Source organism: Saccopteryx leptura, chromosome 11, assembly GCF_036850995.1.
Source record: "Saccopteryx leptura isolate mSacLep1 chromosome 11, mSacLep1_pri_phased_curated, whole genome shotgun sequence".
NCBI lineage: Eukaryota > Metazoa > Chordata > Mammalia > Chiroptera > Emballonuridae > Saccopteryx > Saccopteryx leptura.
Window position 1 is genome coordinate 27,842,605 of NC_089513.1, and position 26,715 is coordinate 27,869,319.

The window sequence follows — 26,715 nt, forward strand, 5'->3', positions numbered from 1 at the left end:
TGACCCCACCCAACTGGAGGCTCCTCTTTGAATGAACATGTGGGGAACCTGCGGCCAACCTGCTGCAGGCTTTCCTTATAGCTGGAGCCACTTATAGGATGCAACCTGAGAGAGCAGTATGTTATATAGAGACCATCTGGGTGGTTCACAGGTCTGAGAATCACCAAGGCTTCTCTATGACTTCGTAAGATTCTGGCGGGCAGGTTCAGAGAGCTACTGATCTTGCAGTCCTCACAACGAGTCTCACATGTAAATTTCCTTGTTGACTCAACCACCGCTCACAAGTCTGGAGTAACCTGCCTCTTTCTGCCATTTCCCTTGTCCTCCTTGTGCAGGATCAGTTTTGAATTTCACATGGGGAATTCCTAAGGTTGCAACAAACAGCCTACGATCCTGTATTTTTAATAAACTCCAAGAGGATGCCAGTGCTGTTGGTTCAAAGACTACACTTTTCCTAGCAAGAAAATAAAGGACATTCATTTGCCTGACCTTCTCCTCTGTGCTCAACCCTTCCAGGACCCTGAAGCAGAGGACCACTAAGAAGACATCATCGGTCAGTCCCAATTGGAGGGTATCACCACTGCTGTGTGATTTAAATGCCATTTGGCATCCAGAAGGAGCTCAAAGATCTCTGCTTTCCACACCTTTTACCTACCCAGACCCATTCTCAGCTTATTTCTCCTCTTCTCCTGATGAGACAGGATAAAGGGTTGTATGTTTTATTTTGTCACAATGTTAAAGGTGAAACTTTATTAACATATCAAAGGGTTGAGGCCTCAAGGAGATTATGTGGCTTTTCTGTGCATGGGACTTAAGTGGATAAAATAATGTCTAGCCTTTTTTGTATCTGGAAGCTTCCCAGTTGTGGCTGTAGGTGTTACAGCAAACCTCTTTCCCTGGGTCTGCCTTGCACACCTTTAGAACATTTCTCTTTGGATCGACAGATTTTGCCTGGGGATTAGAATAGAAAGAAAAATGAGCAGAGATTCTTAGGTAGAACTAGGCGAAAAGAGGGAAGAGCTCTGTGTGGTGATTTTTTATGGGGGAGGGGGGAGTTTTGTTGTTGGTTGTTTCAATCCAAAGATTAGTACATCAGGTCCTGCTGAGGAGACTTCATTTTGGTATGAGGAAGAAACTCTAGCTAGAAATACATTATAATTTTTCCAGCCTTATTTTGAAGACTGTCCTCCTCTGAAGTTTCATAATTGGGAGTGGGGAGGGGGCCAGGATGGGTGTGGAGTGATAACAGTGGCAATAAAGGCTATTGAGATCTAGGACACTATTTCCCTGCTGTCTCACAGTATCCATTCATCTTGAATACCATTAATATTAATGACCTCTAATATAAATGTGTAAACAAAAAAAATACTATGCATAACATAGAAAGAGTCTGGGGAGAAGAAAAGGGGGATAGGGAAAGAACAGATAATTTGAGAACCTTTGGTCCCTAGGAGTTATCTCAAGCATTGTGTTTGTGTGTAACAATATAAACTTCAAGTTATCTCAAGATGCTAGTGTTGTTATTCCCCTCTAAAGAGCTGAGGTAAATGGAGATGCAGAGATATTAAATAACTTGTTCAATATTACAAAATTCATAAGTTTAGAGCTAAAATTTGAACCAAGTTAGGTCTTTCACAGAAATAAGATTTTATGGGTTGACCTCTTGATGAATGTTAACAGACACCTAGATGTTACTTAGAACTTATATTTTACTACATAAAAAGTACAGTTCTAGGAAGCAAGATGCTCTATACAGCATCTTTAACTAAGGAAAAGGACACCTCTATCTTTAGGATGTCCCTCAAATAATCTTGATGAAGTGGAAACTGTGAGTCCATATTGTATGCATTACCTGTGCTTATGGAAACCAGCAGGGAAGAATTCTTACCTGCTCTTCTCTTCTTTTCTTTCTAGAGTTTACTCTTGCAGAGAAAGCTCCACTCCTCTGACATGAGTTTGTTCTAAATTCCTGCTAAATCTTCTGTTCCTTCCAAAAGGTGATGGATCTTTAGAGAGCAAATAGCAGCACGTGACTTAGACTGAGTTCATCCAAACCACAAATCAAATCAGATTTTTTAAAAAATAAATCGTCAATGAGAACTGTGCAGTTCCTTCCTGCTCAACTGCTCCTTGACCATCAGTCTGGGGGTTCACAGAATACATAGAATTTTACTGTAGATTCCCTAAAACACAGAATGAAATGCACACCAGACCCTTTATTCAATAAATTTACAGACCTATTAGAAAGCATAAAGAAAAAGAATAAAATGGTAATTAAAAAAATTTTCTGCTAGTATGAACAGTTAAACATTGATGCTGTATCATTTTAAAACAAATAGAAATTTACACTACAGTAGCAATAATAGCTAACATTTATTGAGTGCTTATTGTGTGCCAGGCATTGTTCTAAGATTTTAGTCTATCTTTTCTATTCAACCTATGCCTTAACTTCTAGAGATATTTTTCTTTGAAAGATTGAGAGAGGAAAACAGAAGATGTGTAGCCTGCCCAGGGTCACATGGACAAAATAGATAATAATGTTTTACAAAGCATATAGCCGTGCTGACAGATTTAAAGTCCAACTAACCACAATCTGAGACTTTGTGTGTACATGCACCCACACATATGTACATAGTCACTTCTCCAGAGCATCCTTCTGCTTTGTTTTGAATGGCCCAAATTACTAGATTTCTATCTTATAGCTGTAGTTATTCTAGCTAGTAGTAAGGCAGTATTTAGATAAACCTATAACAATGTAAGGATAGCATTTTTATCTACAAGTAACATGGTGAAATATTATTAGTTTTTACGTCTATAAGTTTTACTGCTTTATCTTTGACAAAGTCTGAAATAGTACACTGGTGACATTTTTAAAAATTAGTCTTCTGCATTTAAAGATCACTCACTATTGTCATCTATCATTGTTCTGGAAATGTCACATTGATTTTATCCTCCTTGCAATAAATGGTAACATCCAAAAAAACAAATAATGGTCTGACACTTCAAAATCAGCTGCCAGTCTATGGTAGAGCAAAAATGAATAAAAGGGCAATTTTACTCGAAGGACAGGGAGAGTGAAAAAGAGAGAGAACAATGCTCTGTCACACACTGACAATATTGACAATGGTCCACAGTAGCCTAAATTATAATATTTTGTCATTTTGAGAGATATCCTATTACTGATTAATATAGCATGCCATATCATAAAGCTATTAAATTTTCAGATTATGGTAAATTTCTTAAGCAGATTTAGATATAAAGCCACAGCAAAGATTGAAAATTGCAAAATCAATGTACATGGAAGCAGATTACTTCCAGATATCATATTCTGGAATTCTTATGGATCATATTAAATTAATGATGTCTAATCAAAGATAGGGTGTCAGAATGATTTGGAATTGTATTAAAAGTTCCTGATATGAATAAAGTGATTTTGATTCATTGTGTATACTGAATGCTTTTAGTATATTAGAAATGAGCATTGAATGAAGAGTACATACAGATCTTTGCAATTTATTGCTAATTCTCTCAGTGATAGTTGTTGATTATGGACAGATAATTAAAACTATCTGCAATATAGTTTTTTTATATGACAGTGGTCCTGAAAATATGTGTGCCTTGGCTATTCACAAAACTTTTGATTCAGTGTGTTGGGATTATTGATCAACAATTTTTATATTATCAAATTCCCAAGATGCATCTGAAAATTAAGCAAGTTTTAGAAACTTTTGTTTAGCCTGACCAGGTGGTGGCACAGTGGATACAGCATTGGACTGGGGTGTGAGGACCCAGGTTCGAGACCCCAAGGTCACCAGCTTGAGCTCAGGCTCATCTGGTTTGAGCAAAGCTCATCAGCTTGGACCCAAGGTTGCTGGCTCAAGCAAGGGGTTACTCGGTCTGCTGAAGGCCCACAGTCAAGGCACATATGAGAAAGCAATCAATGAACAACTATAGTGTTGCAACAAAAAACTGATGCTTCTCATCTCTCTCCATTCCTGTCTGTCCCTATCTATCCCTCTCTCTGACTCTCTCTCTGTCTCTGTAAAAAAAAAAAACACAACTTTTTTTAGAAACTTTTGTTTAGAGTCACAGGTGCAGACACAGATTGGGCAGAAGGACATAAAATTCAGACTGTCATTTTGTCTGATTGGACCTAAACTCAAGGTGAATAGTAGTCAAGGAAGTGGGTAGAAAAGACACCCATTTTGATTTCTCCTAAAAGATTCTCTAACACTTATTTAGATGGCATGATGTAGAGGAGTGTGTAAGAAGGGAAGCTGAGGGAGTGGAGGTTCAAAAAAATATATTTTTTAATTCTTTTAAGCTCCTTCCACCTTCCATTAAGCAGTACTGTCAATTCTTCCATTCTTAAATCTAGGCAGCTTTCTGAATTGCTTTGACCAATGCAATGCAACAGAATAAAATGTATGATTTGAATCGTGAGCTTCAAGATGATTTGTATATACCTCCTTCTCAGAGTCATGCTACCAATGTCAACCTTTTGGACCAACCTATTGGAAGATGAGAGACCAGGTGGAACAGGTTTAAAAGCTCACACCTGGCATTCTCTCCAGATCAACTAGTCCCATGTCAGCCTGGAAAATGATTAAATCTGTTAATAGTATAGGAGAGTTTGTGGAGTTTACTTTTTTGGTTTGGTAATCTACCACTTCAGATGGTACTGCAATTGACAGAAAATTTGGAGCCTTAAAAAAATTGGTTTGATTTTTTACATGGCGCTAAGTGATATTATTAGACCCCTAATGTTGCCATCTGTCGGGGTTGATCAAGGATGCAGAACTCCTATAGGTTACAGAGTAAGTGATTTATTGCAGAAATAAAATAGTAGTCACCAACCAACTACTCTGAAAAGCCAAACCCCTGAAGGAGACTATGGCAACAAGGCTAATGTTTAGGTCTATGGGATGCTGTGTAAAGACTTCTATAGGTCTGCTCTGAAGCACTTATAGATGAGTCAATAAGGTCAATAGTAAGAAAGAAGAGCTAGTTAGAAAGAAAAGGAAAGAAAAGCTAGAATCTGCTGTCCTTTCCACAGTTATCTCTCACCAGATCCAGCCAAGATAACCTTCAATGAGGAATGGCTACTTTTCACTTATAGGCTCCTTATCTCATGCAATTTCCTCTTTTGGCCAACTCGAAGCAGGAAATTCCTGGTATTATGCAGGAAAGGGGTTACTGGGAGATCTAATTTCAGCTGAAACAGTTTGATGTGGTTCAACTACCACAGTTGCTATATAATAAGGTTAAATATTATGTCCGGTTAGTTGAAATCATGTTCATGAATTCTGTTCAGTTAAACTCACACTTAGAAGGAAAGCGTAAATAGGATTTGATCATGGGAGACACAACTCAATCCTGACATAGTATGGTATGTAAGCCAAGCATTAACTGGATATACTGAATAATAGACCTTCTTTGACTACATATTCAAAGTTGGTTAAGAGGAATTTATGTAAGAAGACTTTGCTTAACCAAATATTAATTCTTACTCTCTTGTCTACTTTGATTAAACTGTACAAAACACCAACAATCCTTTGATGTAAATTAATGAAAAAAAATTAATTACCTAACATTTTTTCCTATGTAGTCATTCCTTTTTAACCTACATTTACGAAATAGCAATATTTAAACTCCTTTTCAATCAGTTTTATGGTGTCTACTGTCACATAATGACCACGAATATGAGATGTATAATTTCTAGAAGTCTCTCAAAATTTCCTGGAAATTCTTTGTAGCCAGGCCCTTTTATCCCTCCTTTTCAGCCATTACAGTTTGTCTTTTGTGAATTTCACATACATGGAAGGAAGTGTACCAAGTTTTGTGGTTGGGTTCTCTGGCTTATAGTACACAAGAGATTCAGCCATGTATCAACAGTCTGCTCCTTTTAATTGCTAAGTAACATTTTATTTAACATATGTACCACATTTTGATAACTCACTTAACAGTTGATGAGTCTTGGGTTGTTTCCAGTTTTAGTATGACAACTTAACATACAGTTTTGTCTGGACATATATTTTTGTTTCTCTTAGAAAATACCTAGGAGTGGGATTGTTGGATCACATAAAATGTATTTAATTTTGTGAGAAATTGCCAAGCAGTTTCCTAAAATAACTCATAATTTTGCATTCGTACCACTAACATATTAGAGTTCAAGTTGTTCTACATCTTAACAAACACTTGGTATGTTCTGTAATTTTTTTAAAAATAGACCATTCTCATGGTTTTACTTTGTATTTTTCTAATGGCTAATGATGTTATATCTATCTCAATGTACATTTGCCATTCATATATTTTCTTTGTAGTAGTGTCTATTCAAATACTTTACATATTTTTAAATCAGTCTGTCTTTGTTGTTATTAACTTGTAAGAGTAATTCATATATTTTGAAAACAAATATTTAATTATGTGTGTGTGTGTGTGTGTGTGTGTGTGTGTGTGTTACAAATACCTTCTCTGAGTTTGTGGCTTAGCTTCACATTCCTTAATTATCTTTTGAATAACAAAACTATAAGGCTGATAACTTTCTATATATTTTTTTGTTTTCTCCTAACCAACATATTCATGAGTCAATTGGTAAGTACTGCTTCATAAGAAACTTAAAGAATAATTTATGGTTTTCAGTGCATATGTAAGAAAAGAAGAAAAAATTTAAATTAATCTAAGTAAGCATCAAGCTCAAGAAATATAAACAAGCAACAAAAAAAATATGAAGAAAATAGAAATAGGAAAAAAGGAAGCATATTAATGAAAAAGATTTATCAATTTACAGAGTCTTACTAAAATCCAAAGGTGTTCTTTTAGTAGACTAATAAGATTCATAATCTGCAAGTAAAACTGATTAACTGGAACAAAAATTTATTTACCCTTATTTAGGAATAATAAAGGAAACATTACTATAGACCTTGTGGACAATAAACAAATATAAGAAGGCAATATGAACAAATATATGTTAATAAATTTGCAAATATTGAATAGAGAAAATAATTATCAAAGCTCACTAAGGCAGAAATAGAATGCTTAAATAGTCTTAGAATTATTAAAGAAATTAACTTTATAATTGAAAATAATTCAGTAAAAGAAAAGAATACCTCTGTTTTCAGATGGCTACTCCCTCAAGTTTTAATGTTTAAGATAATAATTCCAGTATTATAGCAGTTGTTTCAGGAAGTAAAAAAAAGGTACATTCCACAATATATTTCAGAAAACTATTCAGAACTTATTATCAAAACTTTGAGAGTTGATATATTTATAGATCATATGTCTCATAAATGCAAATAAAAAAATCACAAAATCGTAGAAAGCAGTTATCTCAAAATATAAAATTGATCAAGGGAACATTGCCAAACGAGTTAATCTCAGGAATGTAAAGTCAGTTTAAAAATTGAAAATTAATGAATAAAATTTGTGGTTTACAGAATTGAAAAAATATCAGATGATAATGCAAGTAGATATAGGAAAATTGATAAATTCAACATTCAGTTATTATACCAAATTAAGATTAGAAGAGAACTGTTCAGAATTAAACTATCTTTATCTGATAAAGGAATTCTATAAACACTAACCAATATCTATTGAAAAGAGCATAATTAATGGAGAAATAAAACAATCTCTGTGAAAGAGATTGTTAGATAAGGATAGTTGATATCACCACTTCTATTCAGTATTGCATGGAAAGTCTGTGCTAGTAAAACAAAATACCTACATAAGCATACTGTTCTGTGTTCTTTTATATGATGTCATTCAGGTGTGATCACTTGAAAACACACAGGAGAAATCTGAGAAAATGAAATTGATTATACTCACAGCTTCTAGAACCAGGAGGTAAATGGGAAGCATCAGCATTAGTAAGGGGGATGGAGCAAGGAGAGAGATTAAGCCAGGGCTTTTTATTGGTGTTTCTTGGGAAAGGTTAGTCAGAGCAGGGTAAACAGTTTAGGATTGGCTAATTCAAATACCTTTGGCAGTTTCTAAATTATAGGAGGGTGATTGTAGGTAATCTGATAACTGGCCCTGGGAAGATTAAGACAGAGGTATATGGCCCCCTGGGTGTTTGGGTCAGATAGAGAAATGGCTTTCAATGACTTGAGTTTGCATAGCAAAGACATGCTCTTGTCTGAGCCTTTTGCAATCTCTAAAAGCTGATTAGACCTGGAAAGGGCAATGTCTCCCTAACTAGAAAAAAAATTTAAGATCTCAAATATCTGTAACATATGTTGGAATCCATGGGAGTCCGAAAGACCAGAGTAACAGGCTTTATTGAAAGGAAGAAAGGAACCCTGCCGGGCACTTCTCCTGGGGGAGAAGAGCACTGGTTACAGACTAGGGGCGAGTTATATAGTGTTTGGGAGAGCCTGAGGGGATATTGAGGCAAAAGTCCTGGTATGTCCGGAATGCTCCTCCTTGGGGGGCTTCGAGCATGTGGGTGTTGAACCAAAAGTCCTGGTGTGTCCGGAGCCCCTCCTTGGGGCAGGTTGTCAACTTTTTGGAATTCCTTTGTCTCAGGGGCGATAGTCCAGTAAGGGTGAGGTCTGACAGATAAGCGGAACATCAAGAGGGCAGTTTGGAATTCACATATCTATCATTTCTTGACTCTGTGGTTACATATAAAAGAAAGGCAGTTATTAATTTTATAATATATGGTGAGGGGTGATGAGGAGAAAGAGGAGAAAAAATTGGAAAATTATTGCTTCTTCTGGAAAGAACTCGAGAAGGGAACCTTGTCAAGCCAAGACCCCCATCCAGTTCAGAAGGTCGTCAATTTCCATGCTGTGAGGTCTGAACTAGGTGATGTCTCTGAAAACCTGAGTGAGGAAGTAAAAAAATTTTGCGAGGTAATAATTGTTAGTTGCTTGCTGCTAGTGCCGAGTGGACAGAGTGACATGGTGATGATCCATGGTCTCCTGGATGAGACTCATGAGACGTGCTGGTCTGGTTCCTCTTGAATGGGAGGACATATGAAGATTTTAGGAGACAGGGAACCTGTTGGTGTAAGTTTTTAGAAGGACTGCGTATGTGTGGTTGAAAAGGAAGGGGGAGTTTGGAGAACATTCAGGAGGGAACTTCTCGGGCTGAGGGGCGGCTTCTTCCTGCTGTCATCCCTACCTATTTGATATTTCCCTTATGAAGTTCTCCTTGGGGTACTGGGGAATAGGAGTGTAGGAGCATTTGATTGTAGGTAATCCTAGACATTTCTCTCATCCCGGCCTGTAGGAACTTAATAAAGAAAGAGGCAGGTATTTGGAGATTAGCAAGGTTGAAAGATAGAATTTAGGAGGTTTGCTGATACAGGGTTTCAGATTTTTCTGTTTCATGAGGGCAGGTTTCAGGGTTGATATGTAGGGTTAGGTAGATTTTTCCAGTGGTCTGATTGGCGAAGGTCTGCATGCAGTTCTGTAAGAAACTAGTAAACAAATGTAAGAGGCAGGGTTTAAAAGTTAGAAAAGTAAATAGGAGAGTGAGTGAACTAATGAAAGGCAATAGTAAGATGCCCAGGTTGCACAAAACCACTGATTCCATGTATACAAATCCGCTGGGCTTCAGAGAGAGAGAAAGTAGGAATAAGACAGGGAAGTGGCCAGTTCCCCTGCCACTAGATCTACTTTTGTAGAGATTTCTAAAGCAATAAGAAGAGAAATTACCTGTATAGCTTGTTTGGTCCTTACATTGATGGATAGTGTATTAGGAACTGGAAGAGGCTCATGGGGTGGGATTAGGTTGATATTTAGGGTGAGATAGATTAGGGTACAGGTTTTTGTCTAATTAGTATGGAGATGCAGATAGGTGTTGGTCCCACACGAGTAGAAAGTTCCTGATTTGGTGAGGTAGGTTGAGAGGTGAATAGAGAATAGAAGGACAAGGGGTCTGTTTTGTTTTTCTGTTTCTGAGCTCCAGATGGTCAGGTGGAGGAAAGAGTCATCCTAATAAGTGGGGAGGGTAGAGGATTGTTAGCTAGGGTGACTGATTAAACATTCTTTGAAAACCAGTTTTCTGACTGTACAAATTCTTTTTTCTCGGTACAAATCTCCTACAACCTGCACAAACCTTCTACAACTTACATAAACCTTCAACTTTCATGCACTTTCTTATCCAGAAATAACTGGCCTTCATAACAACTTGCTTTTCCTTTTTCTTTCAAAAGTATTTCCATACCTTATACCTTCTATTATCAAAACCATAAAGCAATAAAATCAGACTGTCAATACCCACAGTAGAGATCTTTGAGGGATAAATAAAACTTAAATATTCAGGCAAGGCATAGTAGATGGCCCTTGTGTTTATAAGAAATGAGATCAGTTTATCTGCTACTTGGAAGAAATATCTTAGGCTCGTGAACGATGTCCTTGGGCCTTCAGTGGCAATTCCCAGCACGCTGGGCAAGGTCAGGTCACAGGTAGCTGGAGCAGGGCTAGAAGAGACTGAACCCTCCCTCCATGGAGAAAGGGGGCAGCTTACCTTCTCATGTCCCTCTTTCCACAGCACAGGTGTGTCAACCGGTGGGGCCGGGAAGCCTGGCAGGCTTCAGTTCAATGACCTTTCTTTCCACTCTGGAGCAGGGCCTTGATAGAATGCTATGAAACCCCTTAGGGTGCTGGAGCCAAAAGTTGGTATTTTCTGACTTCTTTTGGGCCTTATTTGCCTTTTCTGTTACTTCCTTGGTCATTATAGACCTTAAAAGCCATGCTCAGAAGATCTCACTGAGGGGCTTGAATAAGAGAGCAAAATTGGGAATTCAGTGTTTAAAGAAGCCTAATTAGACTGAGGAAAGAAAAGATTTGATCTGTTGTGGTAGGTGATTGGAGACTGTGGAGGGTCTGAGTTTGATCTAGGGTGAGACTTCAGGTGGTGGGGGTTAAAGTAATGCCTAGATAGACTAGGGACTGAGAATAAAGTTGAGCCTTAGCAGAGAAGACAGGATAACACTTCATAGCGAGGAAGTTAAGAAGGGTGGTGGTGAATCTCCTTGAGGCAGGCAGGAAGGGGCTGCAGAGGAGTAGGTTATCTATATATTGTAAGAGAGTAGTAGTTTTGAGATTGCATGATGCTAATGCCTGCCAAAATAGGTGTGGGCTGTTTCTGATGCCCTGGGGTAAGACACTCCAGGTAAATTGCTGGGCTGCATTAGTGTCTGGGTAAAGGCAAACAGAAAGTAAGAGTCAGGGTGTAGAGGAATGGTAAAGAAGGCATTCTTGAGGTCTAGGACCATGAAGTGAGTGGTGTTTGAGAAAATGTGTGACAGTAATTTGTAGAGATTAGGGACTACTGGATGGAGAGGAATTACTGCCTCATTGATTAGGTGTAAGGCTTGTATAAGGCAATAAGCCCCTGAAGGTTTTCGAAGAGGAAGGGTGGGGGTATTGCAGGGAGATTCCATGGGGATGAGTAAACCTGGTTTATGAGGTGGGTAATTACTGGTTTAAGGCCTTAGAAACAGACACAGTTACACATTAAACAAAGACTTTACATAAAAGTTATGAATTAAGGAATTTAAATGAGCACGCTTTAGTTGTTTCAATTCAAATTATACTAGAGATATTTTCTGACAAACAAAGAGACAAGACGGATTACTTACATAGCTTAATATAGAATTCTGTTTTTTAAGTTTTTCAAGATGGCAGGAAGTTGCCAGCATAGAGGGGAGGAAGAGAGAAGGCAGGTGGATGGACAGTGTGAGCAGCTGGATGGAAAGAAGGAGGGTCAGAATCTGCAGGAGGAGAGAAGGAGGTTAAAGTATTGGTGTGGCGCCACATGGTCAGAGGAGTCAAAAGGATTTAGAGCTCTGAGGAGAGAGGAGAGGGCAAGGAGGAAAGAGGCACAGTCTCAGTTTGTAAGGAAGGAGGAGGGGTCGGAGAGGAGACAGAACTATAGTTTGTAAGGAGGGAAGAGAGGTCAGAGATGAGACAGGCACTGCAGCCAGAGCCACAGCTTGCTTCTTTGGAGGGGGTAGAGGACGAAGAACACAGTGGAGAAGGGAGAGGTCCCTGGCCAGCAGGGGAGGAGAAAGAGAGACTGGTGAAATGAGAAAACAGGATTTAGTGAAGGGAAGAGGCTTTCTGGAGGGAAGAGACTCCAGCAAAAAAGATTTGCTGAGAGACTAGAGAGGGGTCCCGAGAGAGGGGTGCCCCAGGGGTCAGGCAGGAGAAGGAGAGAGTTTGGGAGTCCGCAGAGAAGGAAAGATTAGGAGCAGAGGTTTTAGGTGAGGTTTCTTTGGCCAAAACCGGCCTGCGTGTAGAACAGAAAGTACAGAAATTAAGGACAGGAGAGAAAGGAGAAGAAAGCCTGCACATAAGGAATTCCTGATGCCCTCCCCGTCCGGTGGCAGAAATTGTCAAGATCTCTTAGGATATTATAATCGAATGTCCTGTTTTCAGGCCAATGGGAGTCATTGTCTAGTCTGTACTGAGGCCATGCCGTGTTAGAGAAGAAGATTAATTTCTTTGGTTTGAGGTCTGAGAGACCGAATTTGGCGAAGATTTTTATAAGACATCCTAGAGGGGTCTGGTCAGAAGGCTTAGACCCTGAAGAGCCCAGAGTGGAGACAGGTGAGCAAGAGGGGGCGTCCCCGCCTTTTGTCACTGTCTCAAGAGGAGAGAATCTCCATGTGGGGGAGTCGTCCCTGATAGAGGTTGTCACCACCTGTCAGGGAGTTCCGAGGACGAGAAGTCCGAGAGAGTGGAGAGGTTTGGCTAGGCGCCTAGTCTTCCGTGCAGTCCACTGAGACTGAAAGTCAAACCCCTCAAAATGTGAGGCGTATCAGAGAAAACCGTCCGACCAGAAAGGGGTATTTTTAGAGAGAAATTTAGAGGCCAACCGGGGAAGGGGAAGGGAGAAACTCCTTACCTTCTGGTCCAGCAGGGGTTCAGGACAGGGTTAGACTGCCAGCCAATCAACCCACAATTACACATCCAAACAGAATCAGGGAGTAAGCCCGGGACGAGCTGCCGCTGCCCATTGCTTCCCTGGTTGTAAGTTTGAATGGCAAAGAGGGATCGTCAAGGCAGTTAGTACCCTGTCCCGGGTTTCGGCACCAAATGTTGGAATCCATGGGAGTCCGAAAGACCAGAGTAACAGGCTTTATTGAAAGGAAGAAAGGAACCCTGCCGGGCACTTCTCCTGGGGGAGAAGAGCACTGGTTACAGACTAGGGGCGAGTTATATAGTGTTTGGGAGAGTCTGAGGGGATACTGAGGCAAAAGTCCTGGTACGTCCGGAATGCTCCTCCTTGGGGGGCTTCGAGCATGTGGGTGTTGAACCAAAAGTCCTGGTGTGTCCGGAGCCCCTCTTTGGGGCGGGTTGTCAACTTTTTGGAATTCCTTTGTCTCAGGGGCGATAGTCCAGTAAGGGTGAGGTCTGACAGATAAGCGGAACATCAAGAGGGAAGTTTGGAATTCACGTATCTATCAACATACAGAAAATAGAAAGTTATAAACAATGTACATATGTATATAAATGCATAAATATGTAGAAATGAATAAGAAATGATATACAGGGAAAAGAAGAGATAAAGCTATTATTTCTACAGAAAAATATTGGGGTTTTTTAAGTGAGAGGAGGGGTAATAGTGAGATAGACTCCCGCATAAGACCCGACCAGAATCCACCTGGCAACCCCATCTGGGGCCAATGCTGGAGTACCAAGCTATTCTCAGCAGCTGGGGTTCAATCTAGCCACTGGCTGTGGGAGGGGAAAAAGGAGGGAAGAAGGAGAGGGAGGAGGGGAGAAGCAGATAGTTGCTTCTCTTGTGTGCCCTGACCAGGGATCCAACCTGGGACATCCATATACCTGGCCAACATTCTATCCACTGAGCCACCAGCCAGGGCCTTAAAAATATCATTCTTAATAAAAGAATTCAGGTTTATTAACCTTTCAAAGTTTTTATGTTTTACCTACTGGCAACAATAACACACAAATGAAACTTAAATGATACTACTTGAGCCTGACCAGGTGGTGGCGCAGTGGCTAGAGCATCGGACTGGGGCATGGAGGACCCAGGTTTGAAACCCTGAGGTCACCGGCTTAAGCACGGGTTCGTCTGGTTTGGGCAAAGCTCACAAGCTTGAACTCAAAAGCCCAAGGTCGCTGGCTTTAGCAAGGGGTCACACACTCTGCTGTAGCTCTTCCCCCCCCCCCCCCTCTCCATCAAGGCACATATGAGAAAACAATCAATGAACAACTAAGGTGCAGCAAGGAAGAATTGATGCTTCTCATCTCTCTCCTTTTCTTATCTACCTTTCCCTATCTGTCCCTCTCTCTGGCTCTCCCTGTCTCTGTCATAAAACAATAAAATAAGTAAAAAAAAATGATACCACTTGAAATAGCATAAATATTAAATTCCTTATTAGAAAAAAAATTAATCACATGCTAGCCCTCCATAGAGACAACCAAAAAATATTACTGAGATACTCAAGATGATGTAAGATTAATAGAATATTCTATTTTTATGGATTGGGAAATTCAACATTTTACAGATGTCAATTATCCCTAATTTATAGATACTATGAAACACCAAACAAAACCCAAATATTTTACTAGTATCATTGTATGTTATTTAATAGGCTGATTTAAAAATGTATATGAGAAGGCAAAGTATAAAGAATAACCAAGGCATTCTTGAAGAAGACACAACAGGTGGTTAGTCTCACATTACTAGAAAATAAATCTTAGGATAAATATACAGTCATTGGCAGCATACTTATTGCTCAAAGGTAACAGAAGTACAAAATAGAAAGCCCAAAGTAATTAATCTATTGTAAACTCTTGACACTTGATTTATGACAAAAAGTAATAATGAAGAGTTTTATCTATGATTCCAGTTATGATATAATATTCCCAACCAGGTAAAACTAATTTGAATTATTTAGAAATGTAGAATTATTTGGTAAAATATAAGTGAAAGCAAAGGATTTGACTAATATCTATAATGGTTACTCTCTAAGCATAGAAAGTGTTTATAAATGGCAAAGGCACTCGGGAAGCTTCTGGATACAAAGAACAATATATTTTTTTGTCCAGGTGATGGTGAAACTGGGGGTAACTTTTTTAAAATATCAAGCTCTACTTTAATGGTTTATGAAATTTTCCATATGTATGTATTTCTTATTTCTACTATGAATTATAAACTGAGAACACAAAAAGCCAAAAATGGGGGGTTTTAAGTTCAGAAAGAATTGTGTAAATTTCAACTCTTCTACGTTTTCCCTATGTGGTCTTACAATTGCTTAATCAGTCCTAGTGTTTAAGTCTTTCATTCTGTGAAATGGTGATTACATCTATTTGCATTGTTGCTATGAGGATCTGAGATAACATAACTACACAGAAATGTTGTAGCTAACAGTTACTGAATGTTTGTGATTGCCAGACAATGTCCAAAATATTTTACAGGTATTATTAACTCTTGTAATTCTCACGTTTAGCCTTTCAGATAGGTACTATTATTACAAAATTTCTCTATAATTATGACTCATTCATTCACAGTATGAATTCTGTGAGGGCCGAGGTCTATCTAGTTTTCTATTAAGTCCTGTACCTGGATGAACATGTTTAAAATCTGACCTTGGGGTTAGTTTATAACAAGTGACAGACATTAATCACCATAAACTATATGCCCAGGTTCACCATTTGTTTATGCAAGACAGAGCAATTATCCTTTAATGCAGGGAAGAAGGATTCTCTAGGAATGGAATAAAATAAATGCAGTTTTATATTCCCTTACAAACTCATAAATTACTCTAAGGTGAAAAAATTTCTTTTGGGAAGGGGTTTAGAAATGAAATTCTAGTAAGAGCAGGTAAGTTGTTATAGAATTTTGAAGTTGAGCTTGGGTCCAGCTCTTGAGAAAGGGATTAAAAATAATCTATAGGGGCGATAAAAATGTATGCTTTTTAGAAGGTGGCGAAAAGACTGAAAAGGAGAAACAGGAGGGAGAAAGGGGAGGGAAGAGTGAAAGAAAGAGGGAATTTTTAATCAAGTAACTGAAGCTCCAAAAATTTTTAATGTGGTGCCCATTTGACGAGCTATGATTTGTGCCCTTGTTGATGTGGGCAGCATAGCATGTGGATATGAAACATGGGACAGAGGACATTGTAAGAGAGCAAGAGTTCTTGCAGCTATCCTGGGGAGCAGTTTAGTCTGGTACCCATCATGGAATTAGGAACATGAGCTAAGATCACCAAGAGGTCTAATGTACAGGGAGTTCTGAACTCACAACTGGGTTTAGAAAAATAAAATGCTGGTTGTAAGGTCATGGAATGCTGGACAATCCAAAGTCATAAGTGGACTTTTGAAAAGTTGAAGACATTCCCAAAGTCTAAGTGGAATATCCTATTTTATTTACCCTTACTTGGAAATACAAGGGTAGAGGGCTTTCATAATAAACCTAAAAATAAGCTCTCTCCAAGACTTATTGTCACTGCAAGGTGTCCTCGAAAGTGACAGAAGGAAGAATGCAAGATGCCGGGCCTACCTCCCATCCTGCAGTAGCAGCACTAACACTTTCTTTGGAGGTCGCACACGACACTTAGCTTGGAGCTTCCAGAATTATTGATGGCAGCAGCCAGCAGAATAAAAATTCCATAGGTAGGCAGTAAATATTTGAAAATACCTTTCAGTTTGTGGAATGGTTTATATTGTTGCTAGTTGGAGAGCCATGGGAACCTATGATTGGGTGCGGCATGGTTTACAAATGATACCCATTTGTCCTGAGAGAGAAACATTCCGCCCTGTAAGTGTCAGTTTCATAGTGACCAGATATGATGAATGAATCTTCTGGCTCCTATTAATATGGAGGTCACACATTTAGAAAAAAAATTAGAGACCGTTGCAAAATTAATTCTCTCTCTCAGTATGGCTAAAATGATAGGAAAGGAAATGGGGAGAGCGAGTTTGCAAAGATATGAAACATCAAGTTTCTTTCTGAGCCTCCAACTTCATAAAGAAATTATCCTAATCATATTCAAAAAAATGAGAGTGCTTGAAATACGATCTCAGATGGAAAGTCCAACACAGGGAAGTATAGCATAAATTTCTAGGCACTCAAGCATGGGATATTGCCGGCATGATTCCATAGCTCAATCCCTTGAAAGGAATAATAATTACTATTTGGCTATTTGTCAAGGTGAGGGTTCCACTAGAGGGAACGTCTTATTCAATTTGGGAGCTGAAATTACACAACTGGTGAGATATTAAATAACAGCACAAAGCTGAAAAAGGAAAGAACGTAAGCAAGTAGCTGAATTGTAAGTGAAGAATAAGTAGATATAAATGTGAAGAGGGCCGGAAGAAGAGGGTGGTTGATTTCTCTAATGCTCATTTTGAGTTTAATCTGATTATATTCAAATTCACATGATTTTTGTTAATCCATTTATGTGCCATTAATGACAAATGGTGGCACTTTGCAATTAGCAGGTGTGGTAAATTGATTTACCAACCAACAAATATTTATTAAGGGCCTAATATATTCAAAGTCAGTACCAAGTGTTATAGAGGGTACAGGTATAAATTATATTATTTATCTTCAATTTACTTGATGAATAAGACTATATAAGCAAAATCTAGCAATATAAGACAAAATATAGCACATCACAAATGAATGTTGGTTATATATGCTATAGAATTTTATATATAGAAAAAAGTCTACCCTTCTAGGAAAGAATTAATTTAGGTACAGGTGGGGATGGCACAGAGACGGATACTTGCTTTCCATGTGAGCTTGAGGATCGACTTGCGTTTCTTTTCTGAGCATTCATGTAACAAATATGTATAAAATGTGTTTTTAACATTCTAGGAAGTATGATAGGTATGAAACACAAAACAAGTTGAGTCACAATATTCCATTTTTATTATTTCAGATTAGGGGAAGCATTTTCTGTTGCTTGGTTTGAAAGAATGAGTCAGGACTACCAGCTTCTGCTTTAACACAAGAATCAGTATATTTCCTTGGGTAAAATTGCTCCTGTTTATTGTGGCATGTGCCTTGGTGCCATGCCTTTAAATGTGCTCACAGTAAACTAAAAAGTGGACAATTTGCAGTCAATATGTGTTAAATATTAAAATGTTTTATTTGAAAATTGGTGTGTAAAAGTTGGGGGCTGGTGTTTCATCTCTGGCATACTTAAAAATAAAAAGACTAGCTTATATATGACAACTTACAAAAATATTTAGGCATTACCATGTTTTATGAAGGAAGCCCCTGAAGCCCCTGGTTAGGGGTTAGGGCAAGGACAGGCACTTTCTCTTGATAAAGGTATTAAGGTATCCATTATAACCTCCTGACCATCAAATTAGTCTCTGTTTGTCGTACTGTTTTAAATTTACATGGTACTGGGGCCTTAAATGTCAGGATTCCAGTTATAACTTAGACTCTAGTGTTTTAATTAATGCTTCATGTTCCTGTTATGGTTATTTAAAATTTTCTGAAATCCCTAGAGCCATAAATTTCTTTTACAGGTCTTTGCGGTATGAACTTTAACAAAACAGCTATAAAGGGGTAATAGGCAAGAGCCGTATATCACAGAGTTGCAGTGGCAAGATGGGAGCAAGGAGGGAATATTTTGCAAACAGATTAAAATATTTTGTTTTTGTCAAGAGGTTTGGGACTGGAACAAATTGGACATAAAACTTAGGCAAGAAAGCATAATCTCCTTTAATGTTTTTAGTAGGTGTAAGTTGCCACTCTTCACAAGATAAACAATTTCCTATAAATCTTGTTAAATTCAAGTCCATTTAATTCAAAAGAACACAATTTGTTTTCTGAGTGCCTACTGTGTGTGTCTAGTATATTTTTGTTGCACACAGAAAGGAAAAGGCAAGATCCTTTCCCATGAATCTTCAAAAACTAGTTTTGGAGTCAAGGTTAGCATTTACAAAGCAATTACAGACCATTACCAGACAAATCATAAATCTGCCAAAGTGCACAGAATAGTCTGTGAATTTTGAGTGCTGCTGCAGCTCATGGAAAAAGATCAGTGGGAACTAGAATTATCATAGGATCCACCATAAAGCGGGAAACATGAAGTGTTTCTTGTAAAATGGATGGCCATTGGAATGTGGAAACACAGGGGAAGGCCATTCCAGAGGAGAAAATAGCACAAGAAAATTTATGACAGTGGCATAAAAAAGACTGTATTGTATAGTGGATAAGAAAATGGTTTTAGATTTGGATGGTTGTAGTTTTGAATTATTACAGCATTATTTATTTAAGGGAGATAGGAGTGGTTGGATGAAAATGCAGTGTTTGAGATTTGGATAATGTGTATTTTAGGTATTTCAAGAATAGTGTAAATGGTTAAAAGAGGAATTCACATCTCTATTGAGGGATATTTTAAATATAAAGTGCTTATGTAAGGTTGGACAACAGATTAATATACAAAATTATTATTTTTTAAGCATCTTGGTTCTTTGAATTTCTGATAGCTCTCTCATTTCCTAGAAGAATGAGGCCTAAGAAAAAAGAAGAGGTAAAGAAGGACATGGGAATCCATGTTTATTTTTGAACATGAAAACCCTGCAATGATGCTAAAAAGGAAAATTAAAAGCTTTAAACTACATCCTGAAGTCGATGCATAGAGCTGTGCTGGTCATCAGTCTAGATAATTCTCTCAATCTAGCAATGTTTATTTAGCACAATGGAAATAAGACATGTTATGAAAGTAAATATTCAGCACATAGAGACTTTAGAGATCACTGCTTCCATATTTCATAATAAATGACAATTATCTGGTGCATTAAAACTGATTTTTGACTGAGACATAGTGTTGTAGATATTGTGGTAAAGTTAAATTTGTTCATTCTATAAATATTTGTTAAATGTTGTATTTAAGTTAGAGCATGCTAGGCTATGCCGCGGTAACAACTAAGCATAAAACCACACTACCTTAAAATACTACATATCTACTTTTCCTCCAACTACATTTCCATTCTAGGTGTTCTGTTCAAATAGCCCTTCTTCAGGAAAGAACATTGACAGAATCCATACAATCTGGGCAGGTCTTTGGTTTCTGTGGCAGAGGAAGGACATGATGAAGTGTACCAGACAGTTAAAGACTTATTTCTCAAAGAGACAGTTCAATTCTAGTCACATGGCCATGTGTAACTTGAAGCTTGGTGGTTGGAGAGTGTGATGATGCGCAACACTAACATGGGACAGAGAATAAGAGAACTGACTGGAACTATAAATGAACATTAATGACTCCAACAATTAATTCTGAGGCTTCAGAAAAGAAAGCCCCTGATCCAATGATGCTCACATATTTGTTGGGGACAGACATAATAAACACATAAATATATTACATAATATTTAGATAGTGGTAAATGTCATAAAGAAAAGAAGGTAGGGCAATAAACAATAGAAAAACAGGGAATGAAATGCCTTTGCTCTGATTGTTGAGAAATAACTGTCTGCAGTGTTGAAAAGAGACCTGAAAACTAAATGATGTGCAATGTCATAAAATCTAGAGACAAATGTATTTCAAGAAAAATATGAAGGTTAACTCTGTCAATGATACTCTGTCAAGTTAGAAAATTAATTTTTCGAATTGCTAAAAGCCCTTCCCAAGTTACCCTAGGTATTAAACCCTGATTAGATAGACTTGAGGAAGTAGAGATAAGAAATTAGAAACTGATAATAAACAACCCTTACAAGCAGTGTTATCAGTAAGGTTGTTGGATAATAAATGTAGTATTCAGAGGGGTAGAATAGTAAGGAAGTTTATGTATTTTTTAAGTAACTGAGTTTAAGGAATATTTATACACTGATAACGATCATCCAATGGAACAAGTAAAATGCTGATTTTAGACAGGCATTATGAAACAGGTGAGAGTGGATGAGCTATGGAGTTTATATAAGGAGTTGTCATTAGATAGAAGGGAGACAATTTTTTCATTACAGAACAAAAGGCAAATCATGAGGATCTATATTCAGATATAGGATGTGAGAAAATAATTTTCTTCTCTATTAACTACATCTGTTTTCTGAAAGCAATATGAGATGAGGTCGGCAGATCAGCTAAAGGAAGAAAAGAAATAGTATGAAATAGTCATCTTGTTAGGTGGGCAAGTGTACATTCTTAGGAAATTTTTTAGGATTGTCTAAACTGTATTGGATGTTCACTTGAGATTTGTGACCATCTGGGGGTCTATTTGGTTAACATGTAAGAGAAATTATTCAAGGACCGCAAAAACAGAAAATTAATGGTAAATGATTGAAGTTATTAATTGTGGTTTTAAATGCTTAAATAGAGTAAATAAAAATTACCTAATTTTTATTCAGTTACATTGCATTGTTTAATGTGGGCCAATAGAGCCCTAAGTAGAGTTTCAGTCTGAATTAGCTGTTCTTAGTCTTAACGGAGATTGTAGTAAAGGCATATTAAGATTTATCCATCTGGACATTCATTGAAGTATCTATTGAATTTCTTCTGTGAAACAATCATGGAGGAAGATACACTAGTAGATAAAAATAGATACCATTTTCTGTAGCCTTCTGAATAATCTATTTTAGAGAAAAACTCAATGTTAAATTATAGACTCAATATTTCTGTGACAATTTATAAAATGATTCTCAAATACTTTCTTTGCAAATTAGATTTTTAAAGTGAATAATGATATCACTGTGATTTTCTTCCTAAGCACTATATGTTAGGCTTAGAATTTAAAAGAGAGAGAGAAAATGGGTCACAAGTAATTATTTGGAAATATAGAAATTTTAAAGGAGTAAATCAGGTCACATCCTATGCCACCTGGAAGAATAGTTTTTAAGAAGAAAGGAATTAAATACATCATTAGATTTTGACACTTGAGCATGTAAGAAGAAGCAGATTACTTTGTTATTTTTTCTAAATATAAAACCAGTAGGAAATTTGTTTTTTAAAAATTTATTTTTTGATTTTAGAGAGAGAGGAAGGGAGAGAGAGAGAGAGAAACATTCATCTGCTCCTGCATGTGTCCTGATCAGGGATCAAACCCACAACCTTGCTGCAGCAGAATGATGCTCTAACCAACTGAGCTATCCAGCCAAGGCAGGAAGTTGTAAGAATTATTCAGGAAAGCAGATTAGTTTTTAGACGTAAGATGCTTCAGTTATTCAGAATAAGACACTAGTATAGACTTTATAGTAAATATGCTCAACCTTAATAAAGAAAATAAAAGGGATAAAGGATGACTTGTGCAAACTGGAAATTACTATACTGAAAGAAATTTATTTGAAAAATTATTCATTTTATGAAAAAATATGGAATTTCACTTTGACAGCTTTGTCAATCACAATGAAAAATTTTCAAATTGTTCTTATTGAAAAAAGTGTGGCTCACAATACTCAGTGGTTCATTTTCCTGCATTATGATCAGTAGGAGAATCAAAGTTTAGTAGTCAGGCTGCTTAATTATACACCTACAAAGTGATTAGAATTTTAGTTTAATTTAATAGAGTTAAGTGGCAAATCTGACAAAATTAAGTGTCTGTTAGCTATATCTGCTTCCTGCTGTTAAGATAAACAAATACAGTTGGTTAATATCAGAAGTTAGTACTGTGAGTCCCAGTCTTTCAATGCAAATTTATCAATCTATTACATGATAAATATGGCACTAGTGGGTAAAGAAGAAAGAAGGAAAGCTATGCTCTGTGTGCAATTTGTTTGCAACCTAGTGGGAAAGAAATGCATGTAAACACAGTTGAAATGTACGAATTTCATCTCAATAACATTCAGTGAAGGAAACAGGCAGGTTTAAAAAAAAGGAGAAATAAACAATCCAGAATTACAGAAAGTGAAGACTGGGAAATTAATAGATTTCTTATATTTCTGACGACCAGGAAGGAGAAATGATAGACAACGATATTCTGAAATGAGTAAAAGTCAACTGGAGAACCTGAGAGAGGTTGTTTGTTTTTACTTTTTAAATTTTATAAATATTATTCTTTTAAAATTTACATAAAATTTCAAACATGTATGCTAATATAGAGATTGTGTTACCTAAGACATGTACTTATGTATAACCCAGCTTCAGTAATACTCAGAACATGGCAAATTTTATTTTATCTAGACCCTTATATAAATTTTAGAAATACTTTTATTGATGATAGTGTTCAATAAGGGAAATACTAAAGATGTTTTTAAGACTATGCTTCGCCAGTGTGCCGATTTACATGCTATGTAGCATTGATAGTAATCCAGAAACATAGTCATACTATTGTCATTTTTCAGTTGAGAAGCTTGTGTGCTACTTCAGGTCCTCTTAGATTTATAGGTCTTTGTTAATGCAACTGCCTCAGCTTTGTCTCAGATGCGTTTGGGCTTCCACACAGGTGCCACTAGGCAGTCCCTTACTTTATGCCCATGCCTCAGACCTTTTAACTCTTTCTCATCCTTCTTTATCCCTTTTCAAACCTTAGGGCCCATGCATTCATAATCAGGAAAGACATGGGGCAAATTTTGGCCAATAAGGGATATAAAACATATACTTTTCATTTCTCCTCTTTGATGAAGTCTTTCGATGCCATTGACTTTGCTGCCTGGGGGACAGTTTCATATGTCCTGGCAACCAGTTTCACTTAATGGCAACCATCTTAATAATGTATCTTCCTTGTGGCTCTTCTTCCCTGAATCACTGTCCTCATTCATCACTCTTGTCATCTGGGATAGTAATCCATAAACCCCTCTGTCTTACTCTCTGTGAAACTCAGACTGAAGCACCAGCTAAATTATTTAAGAAGTTTGCCTAAATTTCTCATCAATTATGTGATAGAATTAAGATCCAAAATAAGAGTTTTATTAATCCAAAGCCATTGCTTTTTCTCTAGGATGCTTAGGATCATGAGTGAGAATCAACTGTGTATGTGCGTTTAAGATTGATACAGATAATGTGACTTGCTTGCCTGAAAATGTCACTGAATCTTAGATAATTTTTGAATTTATGATATGGAAAAATGGGAATTATTCAATTTGGGGTCACATTTGAGAATTTTAAAAAATATCAGGCAACCCTTGAATATTCATTTCTGTTTGAGAGTGGTAATAAATAAGTCACCAATTGGAAGCTGTTTTCTGTGATCACGTCTTGTTGACTGCTGGACTCTATAACTGTGTGATCAGGAAGGGACCCAACTACATAACTGGACAGCTCCAAGTATTAGTGTCTGTAGGAACTCCAGGGACATTTTGTATCTCCAAAGGGGAGCCCCCTAGCATCCAGTCTGGGATAACAAATACCTGCTGCTGAGCAGGGAAAGATAGCTATGGATCTCACTGTTCATTCCAGATTTTCATATAATATAGCTGTTTCAGTATGGACCCCACCCCAGATTTTCTTTGGTGCACCCAAGAGACTGGAGGCAATCTAGTTTGATATTATTCTATAAAATAAGCTCTTGTCTACTATGAGTTTTTGAAAAGACTGCTGCTTAACTGTTTGGAATGATGGAGGGATCAGCGAAGTATAATATTTCATAAAACATACTTTTAATCCACTGCTTTTAGTTCTATTTTTCTCTTTCACCTGTTAAGGTAGATTTTTCATTCCTGATCTGGCTCTGAGTTTCCCTGTTGGGTAAACACCTTCTGCCCATACATACAGTTTTACTCCTGTGTGTCCTGCCAAACCTATTAACTATGTCCCATCCGTTTTCATTTTCCAAAAATTAGTGTCTCACATCCACTTTTATTTATTTTGTACTTGTGTTATTAGACCTCTTTATTCATGTACAGTTTTTATATTGTAGCTGGAGATAGATTCGATATAAATACATGTATTTAATCTGCCACAGTTGACTCATGTTATATTTTGTTGGTATATTTTATTGTGTTTTTTTTTAAAGTTAGCATTCTCATGCTTTCCCCAGTGTTTCTTTCAAGGTTCAGAAAGAATAATATTTTTAATTATATAGCTCATACTATATAGTCCAACTTCTGTCTTAGAAGAAATATAGAATTTGACTCATTGGAAATGCTGTGAAAGGGGATTATGTATTTGATAATATTTTAAGATAGAATAACTCATTTATACATCAATTAATATGCACCAAATATATAGTAGGTGCTGGGTTTGGGGTATATAAGGGTGAAAAAAAGAAATAGGACCCTTGTGTATTGGAGAAATTTAAAGAGGACAGTGTGACTAGAAATTTTAGTTCAAGTTGAAGGGCAGGGAAAAGTGAGATCATGCATTTCTTGTAGGCTAAACTAAATAGTTTTTTTTTTTCTTCTTTTTATAGAGGAGAAAACTATGAAATATTTTAATCAAGAGAGAAACATGAGTTAAGATGCTTAATTAAGGCCTGGCCAGTAGAATCAGTGGTAGAGCATCAGCCCAGAGTGTGGAAGTCCTGGGTTCAATTCCCAGTCAGGGCACATAGGAGAGGTGACCATCTGCTTTTCCACCCCTCCCTCTTTCTCTTCACTCTATCTCTTATCCTCCTGAAGCCATGGCTCTGTTGGAGAAAGTTGGCCCCAAGCACTGAGGTTGGCTTCATGGACTCACCTCAGGCACTAAAATAGCTCCATTGCCAAGCAGCAGAGCAACGGCCCTAGATGGGCAGAGCATCGCCCCATAGAGGCTTGCCGGGTGGATCTCATTTGGGGTGTAAGCAGCAGTCTGTCTCTCTGCTTCTCCATTTCTCACATAAGAAAAAAAAAAGATGCTTAATTAAGTAAATAAGTGAAATCATGAAAAATGGATTTGATATCAAAACAAGATACCCCAAAACCACTTAGGCTATTATTATGATGGTCTAAGACAGATGGTCTAGATTTGTAAAAAGAATGGAAGTAGAAAAAATGGCTTATTTTTGGTATATTTAGAAATAGATCCTATAGAACTTGTCATGGATCAGTATAAAAGGTGAAGGAGACAATTATTCCAGAAAAGACTTTTAGTTCTTTGTGTTTGATGGAAAGTTATAGAATAATTTTTTTATAAAGAGGGTGTAAAAGTTTTGGAATTGGTGTTGGCAAGATTAGAAAATTTTTATTACTCTGGGACATGTTAGATTTCTGATTACCCTGAAATAGTCACAAAGAAATAGCAGGAAGACAGTTGAATGTCTAAGTCTGAAGCAAGAAATAAATGTCTAGAGATATCAGTATATTTATAATACTCCAATATATAGAAATTGGTTAGATTTTTCTAAGAGAATAATACAAGAAGGAAAGATACTGGGTAGTTGGGTTATTTGGATTTTCTAAGAGGGTCCAGGGAGGAAAGAAGACTACAATTCTAAGATTTCTGGTAAAAGAATAGGAACCAAGGAAAACCTTTGAGAAAGAGTAGTGAAAAAGAATACAAAAACATGTAGAACATAAGAGATACTGTTTTAAGGTGGAAAGAATGGTCAATGCTGCTTAATGGTGTTGAAAGGTTTAGAAAAATAAAGACCTATTGAAATCTTAGCGAGAGGCATGTGAAGACAGTGGTAGAAACAGTAGGCAGACTGAAAAGTGTTGACGTGATAATAGAGGAGTAAGTAACTGGAGATATTGGTGTAGACAGCAATTTCAGGAAATGTGTATTCTTTTTAAAGATGTAAGGTACTACAGCTTATTTGTTTGTCAGTGGGAATTACCCAGTTGACAGAGAGAGGTAAAGATACTACAGTGGGAATAATTGAAGGAACAAATGTACTGAGAAAGCAGAGTCCACATTTGGAGAAACTGACCTCTGATGAGAGGAGGGTCACTTTCTTTGTTCTAATAAGGAGAAAAAAGAAAAAATTG